The sequence below is a fragment of the Camelus dromedarius genome, chromosome 8 (genome assembly GCF_036321535.1).
Source record: "Camelus dromedarius isolate mCamDro1 chromosome 8, mCamDro1.pat, whole genome shotgun sequence".
Classification (NCBI taxonomy): domain Eukaryota; kingdom Metazoa; phylum Chordata; class Mammalia; order Artiodactyla; family Camelidae; genus Camelus; species Camelus dromedarius.
The window spans coordinates 82500944-82522853 of NC_087443.1; the positions used below are offsets into that span (position 1 = coordinate 82500944).

General features: G+C 50.8%; 1 non-coding gene across 10 annotated transcripts in view; it reads left to right on the top strand.

Annotated features, from left to right (window-relative positions):
* The first annotated feature begins 1613 nt into the window (after positions 1-1613).
* Positions 1614-21910, top strand: part of LOC105104573 (uncharacterized) — a 30491-nt gene continuing 10194 nt past the window's right edge. For 2 of the 10 annotated variants that reach the window (XR_010382017.1, XR_010382025.1), the window contains exons 1-3: positions 1881-2371; positions 8717-10259; positions 20906-21071. This is a non-coding gene — a transcript (uncharacterized LOC105104573). The other 8 variants (XR_010382020.1, XR_010382024.1, XR_010382018.1 and 5 more) reach the window with 8 other exon arrangements.

The following is a 21910-nucleotide window of genomic DNA, read 5'->3' on the forward strand; positions in this document are numbered from 1 at the left end:
GAATCTACACCCCGAGGCCCGACTTGCCCATGTGCTCCAGACGTGTATGTGCACCTGCCTTAGCAACTGCTCCACGCTGTCACAACTAACCAATCAATCAGCGCGCACGCCAACCCCGCCCAGCCGTTCCGCCCGCGGCGGGCCCCACCTAGGGCGCAGAAACTCCCCGGTGCCAGGCGCTCAGACCACCAGAGCGCAGGAGTCCCTGAGTCCCTTCTTTTCCCAGGGCATCTCCAACCGTCAGTCCCAGGGCGCTCAGCCTTCCAGATGCGCATCTCTGAAACCCGACCGGTTCTCAAGCTCGCTTCCCAGGACCGCCACATCCATGACCACTCAGTCCTCATCCCTTTGTCTGGATGACCTCAGCTCCTTGCGGTCTATTCTCAGCAGAGCAGCCACAGTGGCCCCGTTAAGGGCCAAGTCAGCTGCGACCCTTCTCTGCTTATGACCCCACTGCTTCCTATCGCGCCGGGAGACCATCCCACTTCCTGGCACAGCTTCCTCCAGACGCCCCACAGCTTGCGCCCTCATCTTCTTGAGGTCTTTTTCAGTCGCCGTGTTCAAACTGCAACCGTCCCAATACACACTGCCTTTCCCTCCTTCCCTGCTTTCCTTCTCTACCCAACTCCATCTGACTTACGACATACTCCGCTTTATGCCTGATTTTTACTGAGATGTAAGCTCTGTGAGGGCAGGCATTTGCTCTGTTTACCCCGCACCTGCTGGGCCGTGAACAGCATGTGACACATAGCAGGAGCTGACGAAAAAATAGCACTCGTGGAGTGGACAAATGTTCCTGGTTTGAACCGATCGTCTCCCAGTGGTGTGATACGGTCACCATCAACTTCGCAATATCACTGAAAGAAGTTATGATTTCGGACACATAAATCCCACAAAGGAATAATCCCCTCGTTGACCACAGAAACCACACCCTAGTATGAAAGGGTGCTGGGCCACATGTATTTCAACACTATTTCCCTAAGATTGTATACTGGGACTCAAGGAACCCCTGAACTAGCAATCTGGTCGACAACGGGAGTTCTGTGCAGGGATGCCTGAGCTCGGGGCCTGGAGCGGTGTGGGAGGAGAGTGATTTCCAGTGCGGCCACTGCCGGTGGGCGGGACGGAAGCTCTCAGGTGCGGCGCGCTCCAGCTGCGGCCGCGGCCGGGAAGCTCCGCCCTCCGGCCGCCCAGCGCGGTCTCCATTGGCTGCTCCCCCGAAGGACCGCGCTCCCATTGGCCGAAGACGCTGAAGGCGGGCCCGGCTCGGGAATGGGGCGAAGGCCGTCTCCCGCCCGCCAAAACTCCCCAGAAGGGCGGGCGGATGGCCCGCAGCAGCCGCGCTGCTGATCCTCAGGGGAGCACTAGGCTCCAGGCCCACAGCCGCCCTCCGTCCGCACGTCCCCCACCGGGACCATCTTTTCCAGGGGGCGGGGCGCGGCTTGGCTCGCGCAGGCGCAGTAGGCGCGCCCCGGCGGCCCCAACCCTCGGCCGTGCGCCCGGCCCCGCCCAGCGCAGAGGAGCCTCCCAGCGGCCCCGCCCCCGCCCGCGGCCCGCGGAGGCGGAGAGAGATGACGTCATCAAGCGGGGCGACGGGCTTTCGGCGCCATTTTGAAAAGGGAAGAAGAGTCTGGTGGTGGCGGCGGCAGTGCGGCGGCTGCGTTCTTGCTCAGCCGCCGCCTCGGCGCCCGCCCGCGCCCGCCTGCCCGCCGGCCGGCCATGGCAGGTGAGGAGCAGAGGTCGGGCGGGGGCGCGGGCCTGACGCGCCCGGGGTGTCCGCGGGAGCCAGAGGCGGCGGCTGCCCCGCGGGCCCAGCGACTTGCAGTGGTGCTTCTCGCAGGTCAAGGCGGCCGTCGACGAGGACGTGGCCGAAGGTGAAGCCAAGCAGCGGGGCGCGGGGCGGGCCCGGGGACTATGGAAGGAGCCCGGTCCGCGCAGGGAGGTGGCCCCGGGGCTGTGGAAGGAGCCCCGGTCGCGCAGCCTGCGGCTCTCGGGGCTTCCGAGTGGAGTCTGGGCTCCCTCCTCCGCAGGCGGCTGCCTCCTGCGTTCAGTGGGACTACGGAGACGGCCGCAGGAACTGGGGACTCGGGAGGCACACAGCTGGGCTGCTGCGGACTGGCGGGAGTGGAGGGGGCTCGCACAGGCGCGCGTCGGGAGGCTCTGGTCACCTGGCGATGAGGGCAGCCTGCTGTGCCTGTTTCTTCTTTGAAAGCAGGGCCGGATCACTCGATCCTCTGAAGTTCTTCAGCTTCACGTCAGTTCTTCCTTCCTTCTCCAGTGATGTTTTTCAAAGTTCCTGCTCCAGATTTTACTCTTGAACTTCACGGCGTTGCTTGAAGTAGGTGGATGCTTCCCTTAGTCACAGTCTCAGGTGAGCCACGGCGCAGGCTTCAAGGGCGTCTCCTGCCCCAGCTTCCCACGGCGCCGCTGTCATCTCAAAGTCGGATCACTTGGAGGCTTTCCCTTACACACACGAAGGTGGACTCGGAAGTTTAATTAGAATCACATGTGGTTTTTGTTACTGTTCTGCCTCTTACTGAACATTGTGAACCTTTCCCCTTCTCTTGAAATTGTCTGTACGTGAAATACACCTTTCTTGCCCCCAATAACTAACAGCCTTTGGTCAGGTGTGTTACACCTTTCCTCCACCTGCCCCCTCCTTCACCCTGCACCTCTCCCTGGCAGTGTGACACCTGGAGATCCTTGGCCCTGAGAGTCGGACAGCGCCCAGGTGGTTAAGCAAGTAAAACTGTGCTTTAAGAAGTTTGTAAAGATGTTCATGATTTGAGGTTGAATTCTGTTTCTTTTATATTCAAGATCCTTTTTTTTTTTTTTAAACTTCGCAGTGCCAAGTCGGTGACCATTCAAAATTAATGTCAGGACTAAAGCAAAACCTGTTTATTTAGAGGAAGGGAGCTGTGAGAGCTTAATGCCTGTCTTAATTTCTGGTTTCTCTCTTTTTAGAAGAGACGTTTTGTTGACAAGCTGAATGACTTAAAATTTAAGTCCTACTGAAATGTATTTTAAGTGTGATGTTACGTTTTGAAAATGGTGTTCTTTTTTTAAAAAAAATCTTGGCAGAAATAGTCTATTCTCTAAACTGGAACTTTTTGCAATTTTAAACCCCTACTTTAATTAAAAATTTGAATATATCTGAGAGTTGGTATTTTAAGCTTTTTTGTAAGATGGCTTTGTGGTAGTTACCCGCATACTTTTGGATTGTGTGTATTCCAGGCTTGCTGTCTTACCGCACGTAATGCTCTGGCTTTAGTAATCCACCTTACGACATTTGTTATGCCGTCACGTAGTTGTGGATAGTATTTGTTTGAGATGTGTCATTACCATGGACGCCTGCCATAAAGGAGGAGGAAGTAGTTGTTCACAGCTAGTGATTGTTAAGCAAGGATTAGAAAGAAACTGGTCATGAAGCTGGTTGTGCCCCGACTCCACCTTGATGAAGAAACGTGGATGAGAGGGAGCTAGGGGGTGGGTAGCTTGAGGCTGGTTCCTGTACCCGGATACTCGGATGTAGAACTGAGGTCGTGGTCCGAGTGTTTGTTTAGGTTTGTGGCTGGGGAGGTGTTTTGTTCTCGAAGGTTTGTGGTGGCCCAAGCTCTGCCTTGGAAAGCGCCCTGGTGACCCTGAGCTTTGGGCCACCTCTCTGGTTCCCGCCGCGATTGATCAGAAGGGGACTGGGATCACGTGGGCCTCTCCGCCCCCGAGGAAGGACAGCACGTGGTGAGCGTGAGGGTGCGGGGGTGCGCGTGGGCTCCCCGGCTTTGAAGGGTGAGGCGTGAGTACGGTGGAAAGTGGCTTTTGATTTCCTTTTTGTTTTTAAAACTAATAGTTTTGGGAAACTCCTGAAGAAAGTATAGTAGTGTGTAAAATTTGATGATTCTTTTTTTTTAAACAGCAGGGTTTTGCTTGTGGGTCAGGCCAGCCATAGAGCTGCCGGGGAGTCCCATCTCCCTGCAGGTGGGCAGAGAGGTGGGCTCAGGAGATGACTCATTGTCCTCTGGTGACAAGATGTGTACGTGACAGTCACTGGTGACTTGCCCCTTTCTCCGCCCCTGCAGCAAGCTGTTGTGCTTGCTGTCATCACCCCTGAAGGTGGACTAGGTGAGCTTTTATGCCTAGATGAGCAGAAGTCAAAGTAGCCAAGCCAGGCGGAGGCTTCCAGAAGGAAGTGAGAAAGGAGCTGTTAGCGTGTACCTCCAGACACTGAACGCTCTAGCGGCGACTACTCTTTGGAAGTTGTTAACCATTGTGCAGATTTTTCATGTGTGATGTTTAGCCACCATCACTCAGCCCCTGCTCTCTTTCCGTGGACAGCTTTCACCATTTGAACCTCTTACATGACAGTCCTTTGCTTGTCTGTCTTCGGTGGAGTGTGATCTCTGTTTTAAGCTCGAAAGCTCGGTGTCCCGCCCCCAGCCCCACCACCTTGTAGAAGACCCAGCCTGGAGGTAAAGATGCCGACAGTTGTTGAGTGTTCCGGTGTTCCGGAGATTGCTTCAAGTTGTGCCCATTAATTCAGTCTTCAGATAACCCTCGGAGGGAGGAGCTCTTGTTCTTCCCAGTTTTAGATGCAGAAGCCAAGGTACACAAGGCAGGTAACTTGGCTGGCAGCCACTCTGCGGCAGAGCCAGGGTTAGAAGCGGGGCGGGAGTGCATCAGGGACCCTTTGTGGCCAGGCTGAAGAAGCCCCACCATGGCACGTGGCTGACCAGCCTTGGGCCTGCTCTGTCCTTGCAGAGCTCGGGAGAGGGCTCACCACCAGGAATTGTCGGACATTACCTCTGAAAGCAAGTGAAACTGAGATGTCTTTAAAGTAAGTGCCCGTCAAAACCGTGTAAGATTAGTAACAAGGGAGGAGGGTGTAGCTCAGGGGTAGAGCATGTGCTTAGCACGCACGAGGTCCTGGGTTCAATCCCCAGGACCCCCTCTAAAAATAAACAAGTAAATCTAATTACCTCCTCCAAAATTTTTTTTTAATTAAAAAAATTTTTTAAATTAGTAACAAGATTTAAGAATTGCCATTCTCAACGTATCTGAAGAGTAGATGACACAGAGATGGTAAGCACCTGGAACAGCCACACGTGCAGACAAGCGATGTGATAGCCGCCTGCCGAGTTACTCTGACGGGAAGAGGCTGCCCTCCTGCAGGGAGGCTTTGGGTCCGCTGCTGCTGTTCACTCGTTGCCTTCCCTGGTTTCCTGGAGGCACGATGGGGAGGGGCCGGCCGAGAGGGGGGTTGTCATGGACGGTTACCTGGTTTTGCATGCTCCTTTGTACGGGTTGATCAGAGCTGGTCCTTTTAGCTCAGGATATGTAGCTTCAAGTGTCTAGGCTTTTCCTTTGATGATTTTGTTTTCATCAGTTTTTTAGTCCAGGATCTAATCTTTTGCTTTGAATTAGACATTAATCTTTTTCTAACAAAAGAATGTTTAACAAAGCTGAAGGTTGATCTGCTTAACTCAAGCTTGAGTCTGGGGAGTTGTATAAATAATATGGTATCTGGGTAATGGTATGGCCAGCCTTTTTAGAAGAGTTTACGTAGATACCATGAAAGAACGAAACGTTTAAATCGGGACGATAAGAGAAATTCGGAGCACTTGGGCAGCAACAGCAGTTGTGTTTCATTGAAAATGAGACACGTGATTTCAGAGCTGTTAAAATGAGGGAAAATGTGCTCTTTGGAATCATTGAAATACCAAATTTGTGAATGCAAAGCTTTCCAGTCGTAGTCATTATTTTTAGAGTGCTGTGATAGATTTTTCTGTGTGTAGAGAATGGGCACCCTGTGTTCATCGCTGACCTTTTCAGTAAGGCGCGGTGGGGCTCTGTGTTGGGCGTTTGGATTATTTCCGGTCTGATGCTTCCCCGCTAGTGTAGCATTCCCGCTTACTTCCTGTTTATCTCCGTGCTGCTGGAGAGAGCCTTCAGGAAGGCATCTTCTGGGGAGGGCTGTCAAACACGAAAACGATCTGGAGACATCCTTGCAGGTTAATTTAGAGGAGAGCTTCATGGGGGAGATTCTGCCTTGAGGAAATCAGGTATGTGTGGTTTTCTGAAGATTAATGTGTTCAGTGTGCCTGCTGAGCCCAGATGCACTGTGGTGTCTCTGAAGTCAGACTGTCCACTGGAGAAGCTGGACTGATGTTACTTTATACTCAGATGATTTTTTTATTCCTTGATTTTAAAAAATCTGTTGTTTCAGTGGGGAACTTGGGGTTCAGTTCGTGTCTGCTCTTTACCATTTGAAAGCCCTTTCTGAACCTCAGCTTGCTTATCTAGCAGTTACGTCATGAGATTTTCATTGAGATAAAGCAGTGCGGTCGGTGCTTTCGAACCTGTAAGGTGGTGGTGAAGTGTTCACGAATTCTCATGTGTTTTACAGTGTTTGGGCTTGGTTGTAGCTATATTTAAATACGAAAACGGCAGTTGCTTGTTTTTTCCTGACCTCCCCCCCGTCTCTCTGCTCACCCCAGATCCCTTGCGTAGGGCCTGACCTGTTGGTTTTTCCATGACTATTCAGCGATCTTTCCCATCCCCTGATCTTTGCTCACACTTCTTTCCCAACTTAGAACGCAGGTTTCCCCTGCTATCTGGAAGCAGAGCATTCCTACAGAACCTTTCTTTTGTGAGCTGAAAGGGTGGAAAGGGAAGAAGCAGTTACCTTAGGACACGTCATGCTAACAGACGCACAGCTGAGACGAAGCACAGGTGCTCACAGGCGCGGCTGAGAGCTCTGGTGCCTGGATGCTGAGACGGCTGCGCACTGCCTGTGTAACGGATTCCTGCAAAACACACTGAAGGCTTTTTTCACATTTCGTCTGTTTGCTTGTTTTGGTTTTGGTTTTGGTTTTTGGTTTTTGCAAAAGTGAAATCTTTGGATTTCTTCCGGTTAGCAAAAGCAGGTTACTGGTATAGGTCTTTTGTAAAAATGAAGTGGCGCAAAGCAAACTTTCAGAAAGTGGAGAATTCCTGTGTTTTAGTTTCCTGCCCACCTCCACACCTACTCATTGTCTAAATGCATCTCAGACCCCAAATTCCGCTTCCTTTCTGAACCGCTGCCCAGCTGCCCAACGTCCAGCCCGGCTTAGGGCTTGACCTTCCCCCCCCACAAGCACACCGTGGGGCCGGACGCTGCCCGCACCCGCTTGCTCTCCAGCCTCAGCATGTGGCTTAGGTTGTTGCTTCAACTTGTTGAGAATCAAGACATAGTAAGGTTTAGTGCAGATTCCATTTCAGCCCTCTTACTAGCTGTGTGTTGACGTGACAGGTTGCTTACCTTCTGTTCCTCGGCTGTAAAACAGGGTGCTGTTCCCTGTGACCATTACAGGGTTGTTAGGAAGACTCCAGATAACGCCTGGAAGCTTGGCCAGAATGCTCACAGTAACTGAAAACTGTTAAAGTGTTGGTGTCTTTTTTTTTTTAATTAAAGAAATGTTTACATAATTTTTAAAGGTTACTTTCCATTTCCAGTTATTACAAAATAGTGTCTGGGTTCTCCGTGTTGTACGTACATCCTTGAGCCTGTCTTACACTCAGAGTTGTACCTCCCATTCCTCCACCCCTGTGTTCCCCTCCCCCTGATGGTAACCACTGGTTTGTTCTCTGTATCTGTGAGTCTGCTTTTTCGTTATGTTCACTAATTTGTTGTGTTCTTTAGATTCCACATGTAAGTGATATCGTACAGTATTTGTCTTTCTATGGTTTGCTTCATTTAGCATAATGCCCTTGAAGTCCACCCACGTTGCTGCAAATGGCAAACTTTTCGTTCTTTTTTATGGCTGAGTAGTACTGTGTTGTGTATATACACCATGTCTTCTTTATCCATTCATCTGTTCATAGACACTTAGGTTGTTTCCATGTCTTGGTTATTGTAAATAATGCTGCTGTGAACACTGAGGTACATGTATCTTCTCAAATTAGAGTTTGGGGGTTTCTTTGGATGTAGACCCAGTGGTGGAATTGCTGTGTCATATGTAGCTCTGTTTTCAGTGTTTGAGAACCCTGCATCCTGTCCTCCGCAGTGGCCGCTTCAGTTCACATCCCCACCAGCCGTGTGTGAGCGTTTCCTTTTCTTCACATCCTCACCAGCATTTGTTATTTGTGGTCTTTTTGACGATGGCAAAATGCTGATGTCTTAAGAGACCCTCTTGCACATGGGAATCACTTACTCTTCTTCACCGTGTGGGCCCATGACTTGGTTAACAAACTGTAACAGAGCCCAGCCACTTGTCTCCTTTAAGAACAATTGTGCTCAGTAACTGCCCTGCAAGCTGGCGCCAGTGCATCCGCACTCCTGTCTCCTTGCGGCAAAAAGCAGAGACAATGCCTTGCTTGCATAGTTGAGGTTTTATACAGCACTCTGCTCGTGGCGACCCTGGCCCTCAGCCATAAACGCTGGGCATGCCTGCTGTTAGGCAGTCTGTTATCCCCCAGACAAGGAGCTGGCTGGGCTGGTGGTCTGCGCTAACATATCTGTAAGGATGTATCTTGCTCCCCTCTCCCCACGACTTCCCTAAAGATAAACATGTACTCATTGTGGCTTCTACAATCTCGATCCCACCCCATCTTTCCCTAAATTCCTGCGTACCATCGCACAACTGTTAATGATTTTTTTCCTTTGATTGTACACAATAAACGTGGGGGCATTTGAGAGGCTTGTGGAGTTGACTCCCTCTCGCTTTCTTGACTTTTTCCACAGAGTCTCGAGTAATTCATTCCGTCTCAGTGGGACTTCTGCCGGCCAGAACCCACACATTGCTCCAGGGAGCCAGCTAAGGAAAGGGAAGAGTGTTACAGGGGCTGGCTCTCAGCTTAGTTCGTCTGAGTGTTGACAACAGTGTCCTGAAGGGCTGCTGGCACCGGATGTTGGAACAGAGAAACCCAGCACTGCCTCTCGAGACCCTCAGTTACACAGAGACCAGCAAGCATGTGGGCCATGGCAGCAGCTTGAGAGTGGCGCACGTGGACATGGAGGAGCACCCAGGATGTGGACGGCGAGGGGAGAAGGGAAGGAAGTAGGGGCGGGGGGGAGAGTGTTCCAGATTGAGGGGCTTGGAGTGGAGATTGGAGAGAGCCTGGTGCATCCGGGAAACCAGTCCTGGTGTGCTTGTCTGGCAAAGAAGGGAGTGCCGTGGTGAGGGCAGACTGGCAGGCCAGAGGGAGGAACCAACGCCTTGAATTGTGGTTCGAAGTAAGTGCTCACACGTTTTAGGAGTCTAAGGAGAGGAGTGACATCGGCGCCGCAGTTTTTAGGAAGGTCCCTCTGGCCTTTGGAGAGTGGGGGGGATGGGGTGAGAGTGGAGGCAGAAGCGCCCGCTCCGAAGCCACTGCAGCAGTAAAGGCTGGGGATGCGAGCTTGCTGCACATCACAGGTTTCCGAACTCTTTGTAAAGGGCCGAGTAGTAATCCTGCAGACTTTTCTGTGCCGCATCTTCTGAAGTGTTGACTCTGCCTTGTATCAGGAAGGCAGCCGCAGACCCCAGGAGCATAAGGGCGAGGCGCTGGGCCAGGTGGTAGTTTGCCTGCCCCATGCTAAGCCAGGGTCTCAAAGCCTTTTGGTTTTGTACTCTCCATAATTTTTAAGGCCCAGGGAGTTTTTGTTCGTGAGGGCTCTATCAGTACTCACTGTGATTGGAAATTAAAACAGAACAACTAAAAATGTTTGTTATTTCACTTTAATAATAAATCTACTATATGTTAACATAACGTTTTTAACGAAAAACACCTTTCTCCAACAAAAAGACTAAGTGGCATTGTTTTGCACTTTGCAGACCTAAGTGTAGGGCTTGAAGGAGACAGTTGGATTCTCAGACCTGCTTCTGCCTTCAGTCTGTTACGACTGTTTTATCAAAATACACAAAGAAAATTTCACCTCGTACTTACATGTAGTTAGAGAAGGGAGGGGCGATTTAATAGCCTTCTCATGCAATTATGGATGTTCTTCCTACAGCAGAATTGGGCACATGGTGGTTTCTTCAAGTTTCGTTGCACTTTGGAGTCTGAAACCATATTGCTGAATTTTCTACCCCTGTTGACATTAAAATCCGTAGTTCTGTCTTGCGCTCTGAGTGTGTCTCTTGCGTATGCAGGTGACTTGGCGGCATCACGCCTTGGGCACTGGGACGTACGTGTTGGCACACGGACTCACTCAGATCTTCTGAACGCCGATTCATTTCTTCACACGAGGTCAGGGAAGACCAGCGCTGATCTCATCAGAGAAGCCCTGGTGGAAAGCTGCCGAGGTAATAGCGGTAGGAAAGGCTCCCCGAGTCCTGGTCTCTCTTGAAAGCTTGAACTTATCGTTGGCAGCAAATGCGCTCAGTCAACTGGTTTTCTGTGTAGTAAGGGCTCCGTGTGTTCATTTTTAAGAAAATTTTTGCAAATGTCAACATCTAAACGGCCGTAGTTGGTCAGTTGTTCTTTCAAATAAAAGTGGCATTCGTGAGGGAGGGTGTGCTGGGCTGCAGCGCAGGTGGCTGCGCGAGCCCGTCCTTGAGATGGCGGGGTCCCTGCGGGGGGCGGGGGTGTGCTGCGCCAGCCTCGCCGCGAGCACGTTGGGTGCACACGGAAGGCTTGGGACTGGGTAACAGTAATTCGTGTGGCTGTTCATTGAGGCTATTCCTAAGCAGAACTGGCGTTTTTTCCGTCTTGTCTCCCTGCACACACGTGGTATGAGCAGCAGGGCTGCAGGCGCGGTTTGAGCTACGGGCTTTGTGCTGAGACACCAGCAGTTTCAGCCCCCATTCCCTTTGCTCATCCACGCAGGTGGCAGCGCAGTGACAATGGCAGGTGAGATATTGGCAGGTGAAGTAGCGTTGACCTCGTGGACCTCTGAGTGGTTCTCGAGAGCCCCCAGGGGTCTACAGACCACAGTCAGAGAGCTGCTTTAAGGCGCGCTGTTAGCAGCAAGAATGCAGAGCAGGGCAGATCTCAAGATGAACTGTCCCTTCTCATCTTTACTGGATTTCATTGTTTTTGTCTCAAAAAGCAAAAGGAGGGCGTTTATTATTTAAAGTAAGTCGAACGGTGAGACGTGAAGAGAGTGGCAGGGGAGCCCTCGCGCCCCACGGCCCTGGCGGAGCCCTCCCCAGGCAGCTGCTCCTAGCGGCCTATGTGTGTTTTCTAGACCGTTTCCTATTCATTTATCTGTGTGTTTTTGCTTTAAAATTTAGCTTGTGTATAAGCAGCGGTTTCTAAGTTCCTTGCACAGCGTGAGCACACTGAACACTGCTTTGCAGCTCGCTCACCCGCATCACCGTGCGGGATTGGAGGCGTGCGGTGGCCCAGCCTTCCGCTGAGCTGGGCGGCTGCTTGAGCCCAGCTGCCCCTCGTCTCGGGCCCTTGGGGGTACAAGTGCCACTGTTACTTTTGTTTACAAAGGAGAGCTTGAGTCTCAGGGAGAGGGAGTCCCTTGTCCAAGGACGCGGAGCTGGTGGTGCAGGCAGGTCTCCTGGCCGCGGGGCCCCTGCCCAGGCTGCTCTCCGCAGGGCCGCTGGACTCTGGTCTTGGGACTTCCCTCACCGTTGCCGGGATGTCAGATTCCCCCGCCGTCCTTTCTCTTGGTTTGTTCTCATCTTGCCAAGTTGTATCTGCCAGTGGTTTCTTGCAAAAGGGTTTTTTGTGGTCATTCTTGCTCTTTAAACGTATGAAAACGTCTTTACTCCACCCTCAAGCTTGACTGAAGATTTGGCTGGGTACAGAATTTCAGGTTGAAAATTACTTTTCCTGCGTCTTACATGATGCCGTCTGAGTCCTTCTGCGTGTGTGTGACCTGTTTGTTCTCTCCCTTCTGCCCTCAGCCCCGTGGGTCAGAGCGCTGCGCTGGGGCGGGGCCTCTTCCTTAGGGGACTGGGTAACAGTAATTCGTATGGCCCTTGTGCCCAGACAGCCTGGACGCGCTCGTGTCCGTTCTGGGAGACGTGTCCTACCCTGTGATGGCTTTTCCCTTCCTTTCGTCTGTCGTCTTGCTGGAACCTGTTACCGGGGGATGGGCGGCCTGGGCCTGCCCTCTGATGATCCTGGCCCTCCTGTTGCCCGCCTCTTTGTTGTCTTCTTCTACCCTTTGGGAGAGGTCTTGAGGTTTTAAATTACCACTGTTACCCTGTGAATTTCGAAGAGCACTCCTTGTTTGTGCTCGCTCGCGCCCTGCTGCTGTCCCCTAAGGGTGCCGCTGGGCGCCATAGCTTCCTGCCCCCGTGGCCGAGCTGAGTGTGCGCCACGCCCAGCGCCCGCTCCGTGGGCTGCGGTGGGGCTCACTGGTCACCACCGCGGCGTGCTTGCTCGGGACAGCAGCTGGCAGCTGCGCAGGCCTCGGCCGACACTGGTGGCACCGTCACTCACTAGGGGTCAGCTCCCTGCAAACAGCAGGCGTCCTGTCTGTGACTTTGCTGGTGCGCTGCCCCCTTCCCTCCAGGTTCCTGCTCAGTGCCGGGTCTTCTCTCCTGGGCCTTTAGATCCTGAGCTGTTGGTTCTTGTTGAAGTTGGAGCCACGTTGGAGCAGTGAGGCAGTTCTGTGGGCAGGGGTCTTTCAGTGGAGGGCTTTCCTGTGGTGGGTCCTTTCCTTGGACCTCAAGTGTTTGACTCCTGAGGCCTTTTCTCCTGGCTCTGGGCATTTTGGAGAGGACCGCTTGTGGAAACATCCACTCCTAGCAGCCAGCGTTCAGGAAGCCATAGTGGAGGGGCAGCGTGTGCCCCGGCCTGACAGGACGGCACCTGGCTTGGGGGCCCAGCAGTTCTGGGAACAGAGTTCCCGCCATCCCCAGGCCCCACAGCTGGCACGGAGCTTGCCCAAGGCCGTCGGTGCGTTGAGATGTTGGCCCCGTGCACACCCAGACTGTCCCCGGTCAGTCCCCACCCTCCAGCCCCTTGCCGTCATCCACAGCGTCCACTGAAGCCTGCTCACACTTGCGGCCTTGTGGACAGATGCCCTTTCAGTCTCCTGACCCCTTAGCGAGCAGGAGGGGAAGGGAAGGAGTGGGCCCTGGGCGCCGTCCCACGCATGGCTGAGAGGCTGGGACGTTCCCGGGAGCTGCTAAGCATTCCTCACGGGCTTTCGAGGAGGATCTGAGTGGGCGGTGGTGGGCTCTGCATCAGCCAGGGACCAGCTTGCAGCAGAGTGCTTCATGGCGGGCGGTTCGCACCAGGAGAAGGCGTCTCGCTCCGGTGACACGGGCACCCGGTGCCAGCAGCACGGCTGGAGGGGTGGTCTGTGCTGTGCGTAGGGCACCAGGCGCTTGGGCAGGACGGAGGGCAGAACTGGGTCACTCTCTGTCCTTGGTGCTTGTGAAACCCAGCTCAGTGTCCTCTGTCATCACCACGTTTATGCTCCGGCATCCACAGTACTGCCAGATGAAATTCATGCTGGTCGTTTTAATGCTCTTCGTCTTGTAGTTTTGTTGGTATTTAACTTGTATATTTTGATTTCAAAGCTCTTCTAAATTCTACAGAGGGCTTTCTAATTTTAGTTTCATACATACTTACATAGCTAATGAAAATAATTTCTCACCACTGGCACTCATAGAGTTTCTCTTTTAAAAGATTCACTCCATTTTAATTAAGTGTGAAAATCACTGACAGCTAGAATTCCATTAATTATATAATATTGTGCACCCCTTGGGTATAAATGACATAGATTTTTAGTCCCTTTTAGTCCAATACAGAATAGTTTCATTTAAGCAAATAGGTTATTTCAGGTAATTTAATTTAAAAAGTGACACTTGTAGCAAGAAGCCTAATCATTTTCCCAAGGCTAACAGAAGACTAAGAGAAAAAGAAATCCCAGGCTGTAGAATTCAGCCCTTTTAAATGTCAATAAACAGTACCAGTGCAATAAGAACTTCATTTGCAGGAGGGATATCATATATTAACCAATAAATGTTTGTGCAGACCTTTGCGAATTGCGTTATATTATGGCCACTTTTCTGGGGAGTCCTTCAGGTGGTTACAACTTTTGGATCCATTTCTTATTAGTAGGTAAGTTGTTTATAGTAGCCATTTAGCAGTATTTGTCTTAACACTTCCGACCTCAATGCCACTGTGGCCTGCGCACCACAGAGAGGTCACTCGTTTGCCAGTAGGACCTGCCCTTTGAGCCGGGGCCCAGTGAGGATGGGTTTGTAATGATCCGTCCCTTCCTTGGAGCAGCGAGAGAGATTTTCTGCGGCAGCTGACTAAGGATGAGAGTCCGGTTGTGGTCAGAAAACCGGCTGCACCAGTCCTTTTGGAGACCAGAGCCGTGCCTTTGTTCGATCAGTGCTCAACGAAGCTGAGCTATTGAGAAAGCAGGTTTCCTCTGAAGTCTGTCACGGGGTATTTGTCTCTGTCGTAAATCCAGCTCCGGTTCCCCTAACTGAAGTGTTAGCCTTAGGGCGACTGAGGACGTTTCCAGGCTTGGCTTTGTTCTTTGAGCCCTGTGGCCTCTGCCCCCAGCGAGCTGACGTCCGGATCTTTGTGCTGCTGGTGTTGCTGGTGTCAGGGATCTCGAGTGTCTGACCGGCAGTGTCCCACTAGGTAGCAGTGTCATTGTCAGTGGCGGTGACGTTATCCGGACAGCGAGGTAGAACTTGTACTGTCTGTGATGTTATTTTGTACAGAAGCCAACCAGGTACCACACTGAATAAAACGTTTCTGCTGATTTTATGTAAGAATCAGGTTTGTTTTTAAAGGTCTTATCAGGCGTGCATTATAAAATGAGGCAGCAGTCTTCTTGAGCCAAGTTCTTTTGTTTTTTTTCCAAAATTAATTTCTGAGTTGCAGCCCCGTTTCCTTATCCCAGGACACCCCAGTCTAGGGGACTCCGAGTTCCGGCAGCTGGGCTTTAGCTTAGTGACCCATAAACCCACGTGGGCTCTCGGCTCCAGAACCAGCAGGCGGCTGCTTCATAATTACAAGTTTTCCATGAAAATTTTGCTCCATCCAGGGAGAAAATTTTATATGTGTTTATCTTTCTTTTGATCCTCTCTATCGATTTTTTTATGTTTATTGTAAATCCTCTCAAAAATCATAACCTGGTAAATTGCTTCTGTGTTTTGACAGCTGATGTCATCTCAGCTGTTGAATTTAATTACCCTGGAGGTCTTCTTGCAACAGGAGACAAGGGCGGCAGAGTTGTTATCTTCCAGTGGGAACCGGAGGTCGGTGATGTGCAGCCCACAGCCAGGCGGGGCCATTCAGCTGGTCTGTCACTTAGGAGGAAGGAGCCCAGTTCTCTCTCAGTCTCTGGTTAGGTTTGGAGTCTGTTATATACATCAACCATGTGGAACCTTCTGGGAGTTATCTCGGGTGAGCGGGAAGACCTGTGTTTCAGCTCACGGACATCCCAACAGCAAGCCTGCTCAGGTCCCCCAGGCCTCCTCTGTGGGGTGGGAGGAGAGTCCTGGCCCCACCCACAGGCAGGCACAGGTGGTGGTAAGGAGCAGGTGAAGGGTGCGGCCTGGTGGGTTCTGAGTTTACGTGCTTTCACCCTGTAGGGAGTGAAAGCGGCTGTGTGGAAGGCCCTGAGCAGCCTGCAGAGGTGCCGGCCTGCCCCGCGGCCCAGGGCTGCCTTGCGCAGCGGGGCGCAGGGGAGTCGGGATGTGTGTGGGGCCAGAAAGCCTCCCGCCCTTGCTCCATAGTCAGGGGTGAGCGCCACCCACCCCCCAGCCCTGGAGGGAGCCCGCACCGTCGAGGACACTCCCTCACACATGCTGGTGTTCGGGTCCTGCCTGGGACAGGGGGAGGGGATAAACCCTTGTTTCTCAGTTATGCGTGGGAGGAGGGTGGGGACAGGGCCGGCCTTGCTGGTGAGCCTCCGTGTGTTTCAACGGCTGGGGGGCAGGCCCAGGGCAGGAGTGCAGGTGCCAGGCCTGGCGCTTCTCTGAAGTGTGTGTCTTGCCGTCTCCCCGACGGACTCATAGGCAGGGTCCCTTGCCTTCCGGGCTGCTCCCTGGCAGACCAGTGGGCAGCTGCTTTTTCACCTCCCAGTCCAAGTCTGCACTGCTGTGGTGAGGCTGGCGTAGGGCTCGTGGGCCCTGTTCCTCCTGCGGGGACGGGGCAGCAGATGCCGGCCCTGCCGCCAGGGGGCGCTCAGGGCCCCAGCACCTCAGTGTTACAGTAGGCCTGCTGCAGCTCATTGCGATTGTGTCCGTGTAAATTAACCTTTTTCTTCAATCCTGTTTTTTCTGATTTGGGGTGGTAAGAATTCTTCTGTGAATGTTACGTGTATTGTCATTAATCCTTCCAAAGCTCCACACTCTGACTTGTTTATAATTCTGCGGTCTCATCTTGGAGGTGTACTTTTACACGGAGCTGCTTCATACACTTCGCCCTTTCCGTCAGAAGGGAGCGTGGGTGGTGGTGTTTGAGTGTGACTTTCAGCAGAAGGATTACTTAACAGGTATCTGAGCCAAAGCTGGCTTAATTGAGAGATCATTTTTAGCTCCTTAAAGTTTGCTATTTTAATGATGCCCTTACAGAAAATGAAATTTTTAGGGGGATGAGTATAGCTCAGAGGTGGAGCGCATGCTTGCCAGGTTCAGTCCCCAGTGCCTCCATTTAAAAAAAAAAGAAAGTGAAATTTGTCTTGTTTTTGTGGGTCATTGTTTAAAGCTAAAAAAAAATTGCTAGCCTCAAATATGAACTAGATTATTTTCAAGCCCAAGCATTCTGCCATGAGATGGTTGAGTGCTGTAGTTTTGAGAAGCTGTCATTAAGTGTTCTGTGAAGGTGTATTAAGTCAAGATTGTGACAGACGTGTACAATAGCAGGTCCCTAAAGTTGTTTAGATTTGATAAACCTAACCAACTGCAACTTAATAAACCCTGGGCAGCTTTTTCCTTCATCTTTTCCTTCATATTTTGGTTAATATAAAAAGAGCTTTTGTATTGCATCTGCCTTTAAAGTATGTTAGTGGTTGCTGTGTAATCCTCCTTATGGACTTGAAGTTTCCAGTGTGGACAAGTGTATAAACGTACTATCTTTTCATTCGTAATTGAGAGACAGCTGCTGGTGGCGCAGCAGCGCCAGGGTGGGCCTGGGCCACAGCGGTCTGTCCGCAGTGACGCAGAGGTCTCAGGGGTGTGGAGATTCGTGTTTGGGGCTCGAGGAAGTGGGGAGGGTTGCTGACAGGTGGAGCAGTGCCCTGCTTGGCTGGGGAAGTGCAGGGCATGAGGTGGAGAGGGAGCCATTGGAAGCTTCTGGCCAGGCTGGGGGTAGCGTGGGGGCAGAGTTAGCAGTGTGGTTTTGGGGCTTTTTTCCATGTTAGTGGCAGGGCCCTCTGTCCAGGGACCCCAGTGTGAGTCAGTCTGGGGCAAGCAGAGTCACAGATGTGGCTCTGTGCCCCTCCCTCAGAGCTCAGTTTTGCAGGGCCTATGCATCGGGACCCCCAGGGTCTGCAGCTCCCGCCCCTCTGCAGAATGCCTTCTCTCTGAATGGTGTGTCCAGTCACATCAGAGTGTCACAGAGGCCAGCACACCTGAACACAGCTGGGCTGCCCTGCCCCTTCCTCTGGGCGCTCAGCTCGGGTGGGCGGCCTCCGCAGCTTCGCTCTGCTGTGTCCCAGTGGGCCTTCCTCCTCTCACCTTTTCTGTTCCTACCACTCCCTGGGCAGCATGAAGAACCCCACCGCCCACAAGTCCTTGGGAGCCGACTGAGGTCGTGGACAAGGGTGGGGGAGCAGTTGCTTTGGGTTGGGTCTGGGGTGGAGGGGGTTCCCAGGGAGGCTGCAGGGCTGAGGCTACAACGCACTTCCCCCGTACGTTCGTGTCCTGGGCCTGATTGACGCCACAGAGTGTCCCTTTGCAGCATTTCAGTCTTGTTTTGTTCATCTGTGGGCTAGAAGCATCTGTCGGTATATCGTGCTTTCTCACAGAGGGTGAGGGTGGTGCAGGGGAGAGTGGTCTGAGCGTTAACCACCGACAGAGCATGCGCACGGGGGGGCACGTGACCCTGGGCAGCGAAGTGCAGCAGAGACGTGTGGGTGGTTTGGGGGACTTTTCTCATAATAGGTGGTCTTGATTCAGACGCATAAAGAGGTTATGTATCTAGGAATAAATGTGATTTGTCTAGCTCAATTTCTTCAACACACTCTGTAATGTGTTAAAAATGTACAATTTTAGATTCTGGTTATAGAGCAAGAGTTAAAATCCTGGTCTTGATTTTTAATTATGGAATATTTCATAGAAAATGTCATTTTGGACATAGAGAAGATTTCAGAGATTAATATAGATACACTTATGAACCCACCACCCAGCTTTTTATTCCTTTATAAAAGAAAACCCTAATTGAAGATGACATAAACATGGAAAGGTATACTGTGCTCTTGGATTGAAAGAATTGATATTGTTAAAATGGCCATATTACCCAAGGCAATGTGCAGATAAATCCCAAACTGTCAGTGACATTTTTCATAGAGCTGGAACAAAACCATTTTTAATTTGTATGGAAACACAAAAGACCCCAAATGGCCAAAACAGTCTTGAGAAAGAAGAACAGAGCTGGAGGAATCATGCTCCCTGACTTCAGACTATACTACAAAGCTACAGTCGTCCACACAGTGTGGTGCTGGCACAGAAGCAGATACACAGGTCAGTGGAGCCCAATGAATAGTCCAGAAACAAACGCACGCACTTATGGTCAGTTAATTAATTAACAACAAAGGAGGCAAGAACACACAGTGGAGAAAAGACAGGCTCTTCAACAAGTCGTGCTGGGAAGCCTGGGCAGCCAACTAGTAAAAGAAGGACATGAAAACGTTCTCTAACACCACGTACAAACATAAACTCAGGATGGATTAAAGACCTAAATGGAAGATCCGATACTACAAAAATCCTACAGGAAAACAGGCAGAACACTCTTCAACATACATTTCAGCAATTTTTTTTTGAGCCAGCTCCTAGAGTAATGGAAATAAAAGCAAAAGTAAACAAATGGGACCTGATTGAACTTAAAAGCTTTTGCACAGCAAAGGAAACCATAAACAAAACGAAAAGACAACATACAGAATGGGAGAAAATATTTGCAAATCACATAACCGACAAGGGACTGTTTTCCAAAATACACAACAGCTTATGCAGCTTAATATCAAGAAAACAAACAACCCAATCAAAAAAAGGACAGAAGACCCAAACAGGCATTTCTCCAAAGAAGACAGTCAGATGGCCAACAGGCACATGAGAAGATGCTCAGTATCGCTAATTTTTAGAGACTGCAAATCAAAACTACAGTGAAGTTATCATCTCACACCAGTCAGAATGGCTGTCATTAAAAAGTCTTCAAACACATGCTGGAGAGGGTGTGGAGAAAAGGGGGCCCTCCTACACTCTGGTGGTGATGAAAATGGACGCAGCCACTGTAGTGAACAGTATAGCGGTTCCTTAAAAAACTAAAGCAGACTCACCATGTGACCAGCAATAACACTCCTGGGTGTGTATCTGGAGGGAACTCTGATTTGAAAAGACACGTGCAGGAGGGTATAGCTCCCTGCTGGAGTGCGTGCTTAACATGCACGGGGTCCTGGGTTCAGTCCCCAGTATCCCTGTTAAAAATAAGTAAATAAGCCTAATTACGCCCCAAAGAAAATTGAAAAGGAAAGACACATGCACCCCAGTGTTCACAGCAGCACTGTTTACAACAGCCAAGGCATGGAAGCAGCCTCAGCAGATGACTGGATAAAGAAGATGTGGTGTATTTATACAACGGAGTGCTGCTCAGCAGTAAATAAAATAATGCCATTTGCAGCAACATGGATGGACTTAAGAGATTATCATACTAAATGAAGTAAGATGGAGAAAGACAGATATATGATATCACTTTTATATGGAATCTGAAAAAAAGAATGATACAAATTCTATTTGTAAACCCAAAACAGACTCATGGACATAGAAAACAAGCTATAGTTACCAAAGGGGAAGGGGCGGGGAGGGATAAATTAGGGGATGAGGATTAACAGACACACGTTACTATGTGTAAAATAGGTAAACCAGGACCTGCTGCAGAGCACCGGGAACTATATCTGAATATAGTTCTTGTAGTAACATAATGGAAAAGCATCTGGAGAGACTACGTATGTGGCTGAATAGCTCTGCTGTGCACCTGAAACTAACCTTGTGAGTCAATTACACTTCAATAAAAAATTTAAAAACAACAACCCTGGGCACACTGATGAAGCCCCCTGTGTGCTCTTCCCCCGTTTTATCTTTCCATGTCACTCCCAAGTCTTAATTCATTATCCCTCTACCTTCCCAGAGTTGGTCATTAGGTGGTTTCTGTTTTCACTACAGTGTAAGGGGGGGGGGGGGGTGAGTGTGTGTGGGTGTGTGTGTGTGTTCCCTTGAGAGGGCGCTTGCTGTGGGTGGGGATCTTGCTGCTCCTGCACGTGCTGCAGAGTTGCCCCCGCTGTTCAGTTCATCGTCACTGCTGTGTGGTGCTCGTTCGGGACTGCCGGTCAGCCCCCCTTGCTGGTGGTGCGAGCGTGTGTCGGCTGGCTGGCACAGCTGCTGGTGACGTGTGCGTCCCCATGGCTCGCTCCTGGAGAACGCTGGCCGGCCAGCACACTCTCCACAGGGCCGGCTTGCAGCCGTGCCCACCTCTGTGGGCCCTGCAGCCTCCCTCAGAGCCGCCCCACCACGCCCAGGTGGCGCAGAGGCGGCCAGGGCCAGTGCGCCCCCGCGGAGGAGCCCCGCCTGTCCCAGAGAGCGGGCGCCCAGCAGTGGGGGGGCGGGGCTGGGAGTCGGCTTCCTTCTTTGTTTCTTCCCAGTAAAGTAATTCTGAGTGTCCTCTGCTTGGTAGTTTTTGGACTGAGGATTTTTGCTAACTTTTAAAATTGTGTGTGGTCATTTGATGCTCAAATTGGTACCAAATGTTTCTCTGCACTGTGCTTTGTTTATTAAAGCAGTTTCATGTTTCCTTGCAGAATAAAAGCCGCCCTCACTCTATGGGAGAATACAAAGTCTACAGTACCTGTCAAAGTCATAGACCAGAGTTTTACTGTTTGAAAAGTCTAGAAATTGAGGGAAAAATTAATAAAATTGGATGGTTACCGCAACAGAATGCTGCTCACTTTCTGCTCTCTGCAAATGGTAAGAGGTTTTTTTTTTTTCCCCAGTGGCTGTTTGGTTTAGCATTTTATTTTTAACTTTCTGTATGTAGATCCCTTCTTACTTTAACCCTTCCTGGAAGTTACTTCTGCTTTGAGCTTCGGGGTTGGGGAGGGTGAATGACTAGCTGGGTAGCAGGAGGTGGGTTGAAAGCTCAGCGCATGCACACGCACATCCTCGCAGCACTACGTTTCTGTGTTTCTTCGTCTTTACTGACTGCAGAAAACAGTATTTGTAACTGGAAACACTAACGTGCAGATACTCCTGGCCTGTGAACGGACGTGGAACCTCAGAGTTCTTAGCAGAACACTCAGCTGATAGTGGAGCATGATGTGGTTTTTCTTTTACTATGGAGAAGGAGGTTTCTGTTTTCAGATAAAACTATTAAATTATGGAAAATAAGTGAATGGGATAAAAGAGCAGAAGGTTACAGCTTGAAGGATGAAGATGGACGACTTCGAGACCCATTTAGAATTACAGCACTCCGAGTACGCGCCACGTTTTCTTTGCATTGTCGGTGCTTTTCATAAATTCATTAGTAATCACGCTCACGTCAGCTGTTTGTAGAATCTGTTAAGTTCAAATACTGTGAAACCTGCCTTCTGATCTGGGAGGTTATTTACATTTGATGTGTGCTTGTTAATGAAGCCTGAGTCCCCGGATTCTCACAAAAGAGAACGTCAGTCATGTTGCTGTCAGAAGACATGATGATACTAAAAAGACTCAGACTTAATTCCACAACAGGTCTTTCTAAATGTACCAACTGCCTTTATTCTAAAGGTTCAGAGTAGCACGTTGGCAGGGTTGAAGTCCAGACGGGA